Source organism: Equus caballus, chromosome 1, assembly GCF_041296265.1.
Source record: "Equus caballus isolate H_3958 breed thoroughbred chromosome 1, TB-T2T, whole genome shotgun sequence".
In the NCBI taxonomy this organism is placed as follows: domain Eukaryota; kingdom Metazoa; phylum Chordata; class Mammalia; order Perissodactyla; family Equidae; genus Equus; species Equus caballus.
Window position 1 is genome coordinate 149,892,865 of NC_091684.1, and position 15,227 is coordinate 149,908,091.

The window sequence follows — 15,227 nt, forward strand, 5'->3', positions numbered from 1 at the left end:
CGTGGAGCATTAGAAAAAAGATATCATACCAAAATCAGATATTCAAAATCAGAGGTTTGCCCTAAATCAGCAAAAACCCTTCTCGATTGACCCTTACACACACATACACATGCACATGCACAAAGACTCTTAGTATAATTTGTCTTTGAAAGGGAAATAAGCACAGTTGTCATCTGTTTACAATGATCCATGGGCTCTTAAGCAAGTAGTTCTGTGCACCACACACTTCATTGTTTCAAATTTAAAGACTAGCAACCATAGACAGGTGTTAGATGCCCTAGAAAGGGAAATAGTTTACTTTGTTAATAATAAGCACATGGAAAGTGAATTCTCTAGGCTTATCTAACATGTTTACCTCATAGTTCACCTGGACATGAATTTATCCAAACACATAGTGATGACAATTTCTGGAAGAAGTTTCCAAATCTCTATAATGGAAGTCTAACAACAAATAATCAAATGCTAGGAAATAAACCCATACCTGCTTATCCACCTTCAAATCTGAGTCCACAATTCTGTTGAAATTACTTTCACAACAGAATTCCATTGTAATTTGAAAAGGCAACTTTGTATTTGAGAGTTTCAAATATTCTTTTAAATTACTTTGCTCAGTTTACTCATTAGTTTGAAAAATAATCATTGAACGGATTCAGTAAAATTACTGTCGTATCCATTGCTGTAGTGTTTCATCTACAGATATCATAATGCTCCCCATACAACATCAACACAGAAGAAATACACAATTTTTTCCACACCCTACTAATGAATGTAAACTTAACTCTTTGCCCATCTTGCAAATCACTCTTCTAGTCCAGGAATTGCTTATAGTTACCTAACATATTTTAATAGTGCTGTTATTATAGTAATATGTGAAATTTTGGAACAACTGACTTCCTCATTTTGTTGTATGGCCCAAGACAGTGCTCCGGATCACTGCCATTTGGCCAAAATGAGATTTTAGTTTTAAAAGAGCAGAGTGGTGATTTATTTTACATTATGCATAAATCATAATTTAAATCCCATTTACCTCTATTCCATTTGGACTTTTAGATCATAAGACTGTAGAACCATCAGTAATTAAAAGTCAAGGTCCTAGAGCTTTAGCATTAACTCTTTGTATTAACAAAACACCTAAAAATCTTTAATATTTTGATATATACAAAAATGTAACAAACTTTCTCATTCTCTTGTTTCTCCTCTCCAGTAAAGCTCATTGACTTTAAATACATGTATGTTTAATTTATTGCCAGTTTCACCCACTTTTATGAAAATAATATATTGAAGTGTAAAAGGTGGCAAGATTATTTTCAAAAGCACTACATTTATTATTAGTCCAAAAATGAGATAAATTTATATTCTTAGCTTTTTAAAGAAAGTTAGAGTATTTCCAAAAACTCATTTTTGTGTGTTACCCACCCACCTCTTTCCTTTTTCTCTTTAAAAACCTAATGAGGAAAATTGACTTTAAGATTTGTCATCTCAGCCTAGGTACTAGAGGCGGCCAATGTTACTATTGTTGCCGTATGTGTCTTTCTCTTTATTATACAAGTGTATCGATGATGTAATTGCAGAAGTTAGGGTTTACTCAAGCTGTTGGAGCAAAGGGATGTTTTTTTAGCCTGCCTCCTTCAGCACCATGGAACAATCGTAAAACAGAATCAAGTACACAATTTAAGCAATTCATCTCTTTAAAGCAAATCTGTAGGATCTTCATCTTGAAGGACTGATCAAGAGCTAGAAATGCAGAACCATTGGTAAAGCTCAAACTGCTCCAGACCCGAAGCTGAGCTGGAAAAACACTTGGGTGACACAATGCTAGTCTATGACATCTTGGCTTTTAACCCCTTCCTAGAAGCCCTCAACTTTTTTCTTTTGTTTGGCTCTATTCTTCCCCCAAATTCCAAGGGATTAGGAAATATCCTAGCCTTGTTTGTCCCTAAACAGATATTCCCCTGAAAGTTGAGCGGAAACTAAGCAATCATTTATCATTCTGCATTTAAAATAAAACAATGACTGAGAAGTGATCCTCAATAGAACCATCCATATTATAAAGACAGGAAGGCTGAGCATTTACAAACGCATGTACTACACTAGGAGAATCCCATGGTTGTGATTCAAAGTGCAAACGAAAAGAATCAACAAGAAAAGGCAGACAAAAATCACATGCAAATGAGGCAGTACATACCAGGAAAAGAGAACATACCTGAGGGATTCTCCTTTAAAAAAAAATGTACACACCAGCTGGGCTGTTCCTCCCCACCTTGTGGAGTGTCTGTGTTTTCCTTTCAGGAATATCACTTGCAATTGTGTTTCTAGTCTCCTTTCCTTTATTCAGCCACAAATAGTTAGAGCAGGAGAGGAGGCTGCGTCCCAGCGATCCGACTCAAGTGCAATCAGGCATGCCTTTGGTCTGCATCGGTGTCTGTTCTTATCAATTCTATCGTGCTCCCGGGGCAGCAGCCTCCAAAGCAATTTTACAACTTAGCTGCTGGCAAGAAACTGCCTTTCACTCTCCTTGTTGCCAAATTCCTTCGGCAGCTCATTTCTCATCCCTATCTCTGAGAAAGCAAAACGGGTTGTCTCCCGTGCGTTGTCGAGCGCCAAGGCTCGTCAACAATTGAGGGTGAGGAGCTGTTGCGTGCCGGGAACTTCACACAGCGCCGGCCGCGACCGCCGGTTTTGGGAATGCAGCACCGACGATGCGATCCCCCGGCCGCCTCTGCCCAGAGCGCCTCGGCTCCCTCTGCTGCCGCCGCCGCTGCGCACAGAGCTGCTCCTGAGGCTGAGCCACAGCCCTTGCTCACAGGCGATGCACTGTGGCCGCTGCCAGGTGTGGCCGTCACCACCGCACTGACAACTAACTGTGGGGCGCAGCTTCATTGCCGGGGGAAACGCCTGATTGCCAGAGCTTCCTCAGCCTAAATTTCCCTTTATCGCTGAGTGATGACCTAGGAGACAGTCCTACAGCCGATTTTGCTAGCCGCGTTTGCAGCCTCTTTGAAAGCATGGATAATTTGATAATTACTGGTTTAGATGTAGTTAGCTGTGTTTGGAATCATGAAAAGTACACTGCACAGAGCATAATTCCCCATTAGAGAGGAGATGTTAGTATCTCATCCCGGGTGGTTTTCCTTCTTCTTTGTAATGTGTGGAAGCCCATTTGAAGGTGATTCCTCAAAAAATTTGAGTTAAAGACACATACACAAATCAAAGTGGGAAATGGTGGAAAACTTAATAGTGATACAAAGGTTTGGCATCTCACTTAGAAATGATATCTTGCCATTTCATGTTAACCGTTTAAAGATCCGGCTAGGAACTGAATGGGGTTGCTTTCTTTTTTAGTCTTGCTGAGTAGAGGAGGTGGGGGGAATAAGGGCTCCCACTTTCCATCAATAAAGCATTTTCAATCCTCTAAACCTCCTGTTGAAACAGACCAAAAAAGTACTGGATCTTAAAATGGAACCTTAGAGAAGCTCATGTCCTGGAATAATTTGTAGGTTTTAAGCTGCATCTGGTCTGCTGGCTTACTTCTATTTACTTTTCTTTGCTTTTTTAGAAAATAGGAGGATGTTTCCAGGACTGAAGAACAGTCAACTATCAGCTGAGATCAAACAGTAACATGAAGCATATACATAGATTTGTATGGCCTTTTTTCAGTACATTTAAGGATGAAAATACCTTGACTAACTTTAGAATTGACTCTACTTTACCTAAATACTTAATATGTGATAGTCGCCACCCAAGGAACAGTTAACCCTGATACAGCATTTTTGGAAAAACTTGTGGCAAAAAACATTCCACCTACTGTACGTGGCAACCAATAAATAATACCTCTATGGTTAAAAAGAATAGCCCCCAAATTTTGCACAACATATGTGCCAGGTGCTGGTAGCTCAGCCCTCCCCATTCCCAGCTCACAGCCCCACCTTTAGCTCATAACAGCTCAGCTTCCTCAACCTGCTGTTTCAGTGACTGTTAATGGACTTGAGCAGCTGCTCAAGGTCTAATGAGCTGCATGGGGAGACAGACACTGGGGCAGTGCGATCCCCACTGCAGCCACCGGAGTGGCAGGCAGGACGAAGCTCTACTGCCCCCGGCTGTAAGCACACAAATGTAGCAAAGGAAAACTGTTCAGACCTAAAAGTAGATGATAGGGCTAAACTTGACTTTTTTATACAGAAAACTTCAGGCTAGCCGATACACTGTTTTGAAGAATGCTCCTCAATATGCAGAGGAAAGAACACCTGTTCACAGAGCCTTTTTTCTTCTCTTTTGGCGTGCAATACCCAGAACAAAGTGCTGAAGCCACATTCAGCTGAGAGCGCCCAGCACCCAGCCTAGTGCAATGTCTCTAAGTCCTCAGTAAACTGGGATGTAATGTAAATGTTTAAACCTATAGAAGGAAATACAAGTAAGATGATCCTAACGCTGACTGGTCTCCAGAGTATGTAGTATAATGAAAAGAGGTGTGAAAATATTGCTCTAATTCAAATACTCTCATAGAGAAAATAACAACAGGAGTGGTGATCATCAGTCTTTGCTTTTAAGAGGACATAATGTTCCATGAATGGTCCAAACCCAGTGTGTGGGTTCTGATAAATGTACTGCTTAGCTCTAATCATCAGGATTCTCGTTATATATTTCAAAATGGAAATTGTTTACATCCCTAAAAGTGTCAGGAACGATGCATCTAAGGGACATTGACTACTAATAAAATATGTCACCACTGGAGGGAGTGACAGAGCTTTATGACTTTATTGGCCTGCAGGGACAGCAAAATCCCTAACAGCTTCCTGGGCTGTTGATGGATAGTTTTCACCTGCTGAGTACCTGACTTGAATAACGTTTAATCACAATGATATGAATACAGCAATTGGTTAGAGCCCTACACATTCCTATCAATAAAACACACTCTATTTCTTCAAAAAGCTTTCCAAATTCTTGGATTAGTAACATTAAACAACACAGGATAGGAAATGAATAATTTCTACTTATATAGTCACAACTCACAGGTACATGCCCCAAAATTTACTCACAGATTGATTGACTAAGACAATAAGATCATTTCTTCTCTAAATCTTCCAGCAGTAATTTCAGAAGGAATAAAACCTCTATGGTGCCATTTATCTCCCATATCCCAAGACATAAACTTGGCCAGATCATTTATTTCATTTATGGTTCAGATGGGAGAAGAGCAAGGTGTCTGGGTCATTGGTCATTTTTTATCGGTAGTAAAGTTTGACTAAACCAAAAGGATCAAGTAAAAGGGTCGTTCTTGTACAATTCTGTTACTGCTTGTGCTCTTGGCTTTAAGCAATAGAGGAATTCTTGAAAAAGCATAAATCAAGTTTGTGTGCATTGAATTGTATCTTTAGCTTTCTAGAAGACTTCACTCTTTGTTTCAGGGAACTGGTAACCAATCACTGGACCTCACTATTTAAAGAAAAAAGCAAAACTGTAACCAGCACTGGCTCTCTGTCTCCATTGAAAAGAATTAATGAAATAGACTAATTCTCAAGATAATTGAGGATAAAAACATGACTACATCTAAAATAGCAAGTTAATGTTTCTAGCTCTGTATGAATAAATAATGTATAAGGGAACAAATATTTGGGAATAAACCATCCAATGCAATTTGGAAAGATTTGCAAAATGTCGATTTTGTGATAGTAAGGCACATACTAATTTTTGCTCTTAAATTCAGGCTTTTCATTAAATTATGGGTTACTTAAATTTGTACCTTCAAGTGGAAGTAACAGGGTGTAACTTACAAGTCTTTGCCCACACTCTCTTGGTTCACCCTTTCTAGGAAAGTTAGCTGCCATGTCATGAGGACACTCAAGCAGCCTGGGTGGAAGTCCACAGGGCAAGAAATGAAGGTCTCCTGCCAACAGCTGTATAGGAACTGAGACTTCCTGCCAACACCCATGTGCATGAGCCATTTTGGAAGCCGACCTTCTAGCCACATTCAAGCTTTGAGATGACTGCAGCCCCTGCTGACATGCTGAATGAAACCACCTGAGAAACCCTACAGCAGAAACACCCAGCTGAGCTGTTCCCAAATTTCCGACCCACAGAAGCTGATAATAAATGTTCATTGTTTAAGTGGAGAAAAAAAAAAAAGAAAAAAGGAAATGTACCTCTGGAATTTCCAAATGAGGAATTAGATTGACTATTATTTAATATGTGGATCTAAGTGTACCTAAGTGTTTTAAGACGTAAAAATGTTAGATTCAACACATTCAGTAAGAAGATGAGAATGCCATACTTTCCTAGTGAATGTGGGTAGTTCTCTTCTCTGTGCTCTCTTAGCACTTTTAGAAACCTCTACTGTAGTGTTAGTTTATTATAAAGTATGTTAACTATTAATTTACTCATCTGCCTGCCTTTCCCTGCTAGACTGTGATCTCTTTGAGGACAAAGACCATGGTTCATTCACCTTTATATCACCAATGCCCAGCTGAAGGCCAGACTCATGAAGGTAGGTTGAGTGAGTAACAGTGTGCTTAGTTAGTAGAGCACAAAGTTCATGAGGTTAAGGACATGGGTTGAGTCCCTGTGTAGCCAATTAGTTTTGTTCTATTTCTTGGTCCAAATGGCACCCTTGGTTCTCACCAGCTGTCTCATAAATGTATGCCAGAACAAACCTTCTAACTACCCATTCCAACAGTGGTGAGTCAGTAACACAATAATATTGTCTAAAGTTCATTTAATACCCTTACAAAGTGTTTTACATATATTTTCTCATTTGATATTTATCTTTAAAAAAACTGCAAGCTACTATAGTAGTCTTGTTGTTGTCTTCATACTAAGATGAAAAAAGAAAGACTCAGAAAAGCTGCATAATATACCTGATAATACAGAACTAGCAAGTGGTGGAGACTAGATTAGGAAGCAGGCATTTCGCTTCTCCTTCAAAACTGGTTCCACCACTATGCTGACAGGTATTTATTTAAACTAACATAATCAATGGCAAAATTTGTAATTTTTTAAAAATTTTAATAAGTAAAGAGAGTAAAATTATTCAAGCAGACATTTTTAGGATATTTCTGCTTGGGTAATGATGGGTAGACTTTGGTTAATGATCATCAGATGTTGAATGCTGTTTGGTGTGACAGCATCTCATTTTCATGCTGTTGTTCGTTGTTTTTCTTTCTGTAAAATTAGTGTCAGTACTGTACTCAAGCAAATCATCAGATTAAGGTATTTTTAAAGAGATTCTTTTTGCTGAAAAGGCACAGCATTTGGACAATATGAATTAAAAGATTTCCATTGACTTTTGGTGATTCAAGGGAACTATAATTTAGTAGTACAGCTCAGCATTGAAAAGCTGGAACTCTAGAATCAGGGTGCCTGTGTTCCGATCTTGGCCCTACTATCCGCTATCTTTTTGATCGTAGTCAAGTTTCTTAGCCTTTCTTAGCCTTACTTACTTCATCTGTAAAGTGATATAAAAATAATTCCTCTTCATACTCTTGCTGATGAATCAAATGAGACAGTCCAGGTAAAGCAATTTAGTATATACCTGACATGTAGTAGGTACTCAATAGATATTAGTTATTATTAACTTAGCTAATATTAATAAATATTAATAGTAATTAATATCAAACTTCTTACCAGATATAATTTTCATTATTTTCTACTATTACTAACCTGCCCTCCATTCATCAGGTGAAATTTTCAGAGGAGTAAATTTTTTTAAAACTCTAAGAAGAAATTTTTCCTAAAAATCAAAGTTTTAGAATACCAAAGGGCCTATTTTTGATTCATAGCTCTGCTGCTTTCTCCCCCTCAATGGACTCATCTCAGATTTGTAACCTCCCTGAGCCTCAGTTTCCTGTGTTTATATGTACCATCTATTCAATATGCGTACTTCTTTTCCTTTTCTATTCTTCATGCATTTCCAAGGGTAAATTTCAACTTTGAGAAAAATAAAAACTGAATTGTTTTAATGGTTCATATTCGCCTGCTAAACGTTTTATGTCCACTAGACATTTTTACATGCTTGACAATAAAGTTCATAGGTAATTTGAGCTATCTTGTTCAATATTAGAAGGAATAAATGTCTCGGATAGTATGTGTATGTACACAGTGATAAATAAATGATTCTTGGGTTTGGCTTTCTTCCAACAACAGCAATGATCTCTTTTCCACTCTTGAGAAGATTAAGGAGTGTAATTTTAGATCATATTACTTGCCAGTATTTCAGGAGTTATTCAATCTGTGCTGATGACTCCAAGAGCAGTGAAAATGACCTCAACAGAAGCTCCATGATGACTGGGTGAGAAGTATTATGACCAGAAATGACATGGATTCAAAATTTGTGAAGATACATTCTTTGTTTAACAGGTTTTTAAAAACCATATCTGGTACTAAAGAAATTTTAATTGCCTAGTTTCTGGTTATAAACAATAGTTCATGTCTCATACTAAAAGTTCTTTCCTGCTAACTTAAACAATAACTGTCTAAGACATACACAAACCATGAAGCAAGTCAAAAACATGTTTCTTTGAAATGGTCTAAAATACTTGTATCAAAAATAGATCCACTTAGAGCATTTTATTTAATGTGGTTGGATGTTACATCCTTCCTCTTCAAGGTGTTTCATCTTCTGCCCAGTTTCTTGGCTGTTGTCTCCAGAGAGCACATCCACACACTCTGCAGATCACGGAAGGGAAAAAACAAAAACAAAACCCTGCATCCTGATTTGCAGCCAAAGAGAAAGGCCCTCTTACAACCATCAGAAGGGTTGACTCTAGTTTAACTGTAAACCAAGTGAAGGTTGTCTTCAGAGCCCTTCACTTTCCAGGTCTTCGCCTTTTTTCATTTCTCTTTCAGCAACTCTTTGGTTCCCTTGGCTATTCTGTTGAGAAAAGGCTCTATAAGTAACTAGTGCTATGTCTTAAATTAATAAAGTATGTCACATGGGAGAAAGTAGAAGTTAAGGCAATGAACATAAGGCATAGCCTTTTTGGAATAATTCTGCCATCATAGCACTTAAGTACAGTTGGTGATTTTGATTTATGGGACATCTATAAAATGAGGGGAAATAAAGAGTAACTACCTATTTATGTGCTTTTTGTTCAGAATAAATGCATGAAAAATATAAATAGCTTGATAGAGTATCAGCCATTATTGTTATCATCATCATCGTTTTTTTATGAATACTGTAGGAGATGATGTATACCTCTGGAAATGGTAGAAGGGAGCAGTATCTGATAGCATCATATAAGAAGTGAAAGGGAAATAAAGTCTTCCACATGTAGATGAATTTTTAACCAGTTTCCAAATATACACCTTAAAAGAAAATATTTTTTTAATTACAGAAAGATCTTCTGCTTAAAAACATTGCCCTCTTATGATACCTGAAATTCCAACAGCTAATGAAGACTCTTTCTAGATTAACAAATCATCCTATATTCAATTAAAAATACTTCTCCTTGCAAATACTTTCTCCCTTTCTGTATGTTGCCTTTTCACTCTGTTGATTATTTCATTTGATGCGCAGAATTTTTTAAGTTTGATATAGTCTCGTTGGTCTATTTTTTGCTTTTGTTGCCTGTGCTTTTAGTGTCATTTCCCAGAAATCACTGTCAAATCCAATGTGAAGCTTTTCCCCTGTTTTCTTCTAGGAGTTTTGCAGTTTTAGGTCTCACATTTAGGTTTTAATACATTTTGAGTTAATTTTTGTATATGGTGTAAAGGTTAAGGTCTAGCTTTATTGTTTTGCATGTGGATATTTAGTTTTCCCAGCACTATTTGTTGAAGAGACTGTTGTTTCTCCATTGTATGGTCTTGGCAATCTTGTCAAAGATCATTTGACCATACATGTGAGAGTCTATTTCTAGGCTCTCTATTCTATTCCATTGGTCTGTATGTCTTCATCTGATAAAAGGTTAATATTCAGAATATATAAAGAACTCCTACAACTCAGCAACAAAAAAAACAAACAACCCAATTTAAAAATTGGCAAAGATCTTGAATATACATTTCTCCAAAGAAGATATACAAATGACCAACATATGAAAATGGCAAAAACATGAAACATATACAAATGACAAACATGTGAAAACATACTCATATCACTAATCATTAGAAAAACGCAAAGCAAAACTACAATGAGATATCACCTCACATCCATTAGGATGGCCAGTATCAAAAGAGAAACACACAGAAAACAAGTGTTGATGAGGATATAGAGAAATTTTAAGTCTGTGCATTGTTGGTGGAAATGTAAAATGATGCAGCCACTATGGAAAACAGTATGGAGTTTCCTCAAAAAACTAAAAATAGAATTACCATATAATCCAGCATTCTCACTTCTGGATATATACCCAAAAGAATTGAAAGTAAGATCTTGAAGAGAACATTTGTGCACCTATGTTCATTGCAGCATCATTTATAATAGCCAAGAGGTGGAAACAACCCAGATGTCCATCAATGGATGAACAGATAAAGAAAATGTAATATATACGTGCAATGGAATATCATTCAACCTTAAAAAGGAAGGAAATCCAACATGGATGAACTTGGAGGGTATTATGCCAAGTGAAATAAGCCAGTACAAAGAAACAAAAAATGAGGTATTTAAAGTAGTCAAACTCACGGAAACAGAAAATAGAATGGTGGTTGCCAAGGGCTGGGGGAAGGGGGAACATGGAGTTCATTGTTCGATGGGTATAGAGTTTCAGCTTTGCAAGATGAAAAATTCCTAGGGATCTGTCACACAACAATGTGAATATATTTAACACTACTGAACTATAAGCTTAAAAATGGTTAAATGGTAAATTTTATGGTTGTTTACCACAATTTTAAAAAATACTGCTATCTAAAGAGAGTATTCTGTTAAACTATGTATTAACATTCCGAAAATCGTTTATCAAGTTCCTGTTCAAGGTAGAGGATAGAATGCTGGAATTGCCTCCATCCTGAAGTCCTTAAGAGCATGACCAGGGGCCACCCTAAGTTGCCTCATATTTCTCATTCTTTTCAAACACAAATACTTCTAATTGTTCAGCAGGTCATGTCAATGGTTTAAGTCAGTTGAGTGTGATAAAATTCAGAGATAGGGACTGTAGGACACTGGAGAGTACAAGCCCTATGTAAAAGAGACAGCTGCCCAATGAGAGGAGCACTAGATAATGAATTCTGCTTGTTTTTCAAAATAGGTCATAAATCTGGAACTTTGTGTAAATACTTGCAATTTTTAAGACAATTTTCATGCCAAAAAGAAAGAGAAAAACCTGTAGGTTCTTTGCAGTTTACTGGCCACCGGTTTTTGATTCTTGCTATAAAGCTCAAAGATATAAGGAATTTGGATCCTCTCTTAATCTCAAATTACACATAAAAGGAGGACTGACTCCTCTATTCTCATGGAGAGACCCAAATATGGAACCTTATGGGATCCTAGGATGTAGGATCTTTCCTTAGCCCAACATCCTTTCTGGTGCTTCTTCTCCTTGGTATCAGTGGCTTCCAAAGGCTACTGTTAGTTGACAGGCTTTGATTTCAAAAGCTCCTCCCACAGAGTTTCAGTTATTATACTGACACTGTCTTTCTTTTGTCACCTAATGTCTTGGGTGTCTCTGCTTCCCCCGCCATCTTCCCTCGGTTCTCCATCATCCTGATAAGTGCTTAATATCTTCGGTGTTTCCACTCTTCTTACTGGTATCTTAGATTAATAGAAGTCTTCCAGTAGTAAGGAGTCTATTCAGTTCACTAGAAGCAACTGTGAGCTGAATTTTAAAATTCATTTAGGAACCAGTTCTCACAGAAACAATCAGAATTCATTGAGAATTCCTAGAGATTGCCTAGAGAAATAAGCTTCTATAATACAGCATAATACATTCTCTTATCTCTTGTCTAAATTATCCTCTGATATGTGATGAGTTGGGCCACATTCCCCTCTGGCCCACAGTACAAGCATATTTTTCCTCTACATATCCAGACTCAAGTCTCCAAAGCCATGAGAATAATCCCATTTACCATCAGAGACATTCCTCATTGCGCACAGGGTGCATGTACAAATCAAAATCCAGGTATGGTTATTGGTTCTCAGTAGTTTCTCCAAGCTAAATATGCAAAATATTTTGAGATATAGAGGTCACAGGAAAAAAATGAAGCTAGCTATTTGAGAAAAAAGACTTTATATGATCTACAGATAGACTTTCTTTAAACAACCCATCACAATTGATACTGTCCCATATTATTTCTCTCTACTTGAAATCGCCAAACCAAATCAACAAACTGGTTTGGCCAAATACAATTATTTACATTCAGGAAAGGCAAAATAATTCATTAAAGGAAAAGAACTTAATGTAGTTTAGGCTTCTCCTTTCCCTCTTGCCTTCACGTTAATCTGCATGATGCACTGTCTTTTAAGACTAGCGCAGGGGAACACCACTTAACATTAGACAGAGTAACTGGGATAGCAAAACCGAAAACCCACAGACAACCGATAAAAATAGTTGACAAGATATCCTCATCCCAAAACATGCACAGCTGTCAGATTCTCCTTGTGTCAGAGGAAATAGAAGGAAGCAACAAGGAATGTAAAAGACTTGAGAAGAGGAGAACCCAAAAATAAACAAAGATACTCCCTTCAAAGCACAGTGGGTCATTTGAGAACAGCAGCTGCACACGCAACTCAGGACGATTGCAAAAATCTATGTTCTGGAAAATTAATTTTATGAGAAAGTGAAGAATAGAGAGGCAACACATTTAAACCCCATACAAAGTTTTTACAAGGAAAAAGCTGTGTACATGAAGCACAATAACATCCCTCCAGAAAGTAAAAACATGATATAAAGACAAGCCTACAAAACAGATTTTTAAAAGAGGTAATCTAGTGTTTCAAATAAACTGAAATAAATTTAAGAAAATGGTACCAAGATATGAAAAAATAAATTAGAATTAGAAAAACTATAAATAGGGTTATAGAACTCAGAACAGAATTAGAAATAAAAGCAAAATTATTTTGGAAATGAAAGAACACAGTTTATAAAAACAACTGATGTTACCTTAAGAGAAATATAAATAAGAGGAGCAAAAATTTTTAAGTAAAAATATGTAAAATAGTAAAAAGAATTCAAGATAAAACGATAACTATAAAAGTTAGGCAAAGAAAATCTAACATACATTTTATAGGAGCACTTGAAGAAGAAAAAGGATAGTAAAACCTTTAATTCAAGAAAGTTTCCTGAAATTTAAAACAAAAAAAAAATTTGACATATATAGTTTTGAGAGGGCATACTGCATGCATGTAAAATTAATCCATAAAGATCAATAGCAGCATATATTCTAGCAAATAATGTGGACATCAAGACAAAAAGACCACGTTACTTATAAGAAAAAGAAATGAGATTGTTTTCAGACTTTCTGACAACATTTTATGCCAGAAAACAGTGGAATAAAAGAGTTAAAATACTTAAGGAAAGAAAATATGAGCCATAAATTTGATATTCAGACAAACTGACTTTCAAGGATAAAACACTATAAATTCCTTTAAACATACAAAACTCGAGGAATATTATTCTTGTGATCTCTTGCTGAGGAATATACTATAAAAGGAGCTTCAGATAACCAAAATGAATGGGGGCTTGTTGGCACAGAAAAATTGGTGGCATTGAGCATCAACAGTTGTTAACATCACAAAAAGAGAGACAATCAGACAGCGTGTGCCTTCTTATGGAAAAATATACACAATCATCTATGAAATAGTCCTACCAAAGAAGATTGAACCTGAGTCTAATCAAGCCAGTGGATTCAACTACTGATTTATAGGAAATATAAATCATAGAATGTGTTAACTATGCTACAGGGATCCAATCAACAAAATCTAGAATGTGGAAACTCTATAAAACAGGTAACTCTTCAACAGTTTCTTCAACAAATAGATTTCAGGAGAACAAAAGGAAGACGAGATAGAGGGAGAACCTGCACTTAAAAGACATGTCAAATTCAATATTTAGATATTATTTGGATTCTGATTAAAAGGGAGAAGAAGAAGAAAAAGGAGAAGGGGAAAGAGGAGGCGGAGGGAAGAAGAAATGAGCAAGAGGAGAAAGAAAATATTTGTGAGATAACTGAAAATTTAAACATTCAAATAGATATTCAATAATATTAAAGAATTATTGATAATTTATGAAGCAATTGCATGGAAAGTTGTGTTAAAAAAGTTTAAGTATTTTAAAGATATATACTGAAATATTTAAGAGTGAAATGATATAATGTCTGACCTTTACTTCAAATTAACACAGGCTAAGGAGGAGTAGATGGAGCATAGAGGAAAGATTGGTCATGGGTTGATAATATTTGAGGCCAGTTGACAGGCACATGGCAGTTCATTATAATAATCTGCCCACTTTTTATATGTTTAAAATTTTACGTAATCAAACATAGTTCAAGTCATTGTATGCCTAATGGTCACATTGTAAAAACAAGCTTATTTTGAGCTATATTGCCCTATAAGTGTAATGTGCCAAATATTTCTATACCTTTATAAATAAAAATTATCTCGGGTTTATTAGTATAATCAGAGAGAAGACATATAAGATCGTTAGCATTGCTTTCCTGCATGATTGCATTTTCTTACGTAAAAGATGCACATCTGTGGGCAGAGCACAGCCAAAACTATCTCAGCCTGAAGAAACCATCTTTAAACATTATGAGATATGACTCTGGAGGGTCCTGATGCAATATTTAACAAGCTTCACATAGAAAAATCTTGATGACAACTGTATCATGACAACAGTACTGTAAATGACAAATGTACTTTCACCACTGGAGGGAAAAGTCTTTTCCAAGGTTCTGTCTCCCAGAAAGCAAGGAAGTTCAGAAATCATCTTAGCATGTAATACACGTGTATGATTGTGGCTGACAACACAGTTTTAAGCTGTGCACTATCTCCCTCCAGGAACATTGGCTGCTGTCAGAGCCTCTGAGGTGCCAAAGGGTTATAAGTTTGCTGGTTGCTTGTCAAATCCTCACCTGGTGCTGACTCCAGATGAGATGCTATTTCTAAAAGACTACTTGGAGTTTTAAAGAAGCATGGCATTTTATCTTTAATAATGAAAGCGAAGTCTTTAAAGTGATAGATTTCTGGCTCTCATAAGTACCCAGACCTGTTCAGAATTTATTTTGCCTGATTGAAATGTATAATAAGTCCTCAGAGTGTAGGGAAATATGGGATCTTCAGTAATTATTTGAAGAAAGACCATTTTTATCTA

The 15,227-nt window shown here is 36.5% G+C and overlaps 1 protein-coding gene across 6 annotated transcripts in view; it reads right to left on the minus strand.

The window, feature by feature from the left end:
- UNC13C (unc-13 homolog C) overlaps positions 1-3,190 on the minus strand; it is a 557,967-nt gene extending 554,777 nt beyond the window's left edge. For 5 of the 6 annotated variants that reach the window (XM_070236405.1, XM_070236396.1, XM_070236392.1 and 2 more), the window contains exon 1: positions 2,204-3,148. The gene's annotated coding sequence lies outside the window, so the exon portion shown is untranslated. Of the gene's footprint in view, positions 1-2,203 lie in introns of all 6 variants that reach the window. The other variant, XM_070236389.1, reaches the window with a different exon arrangement.
- Between the last annotated feature and the right edge of the window lie 12,037 nt (positions 3,191-15,227).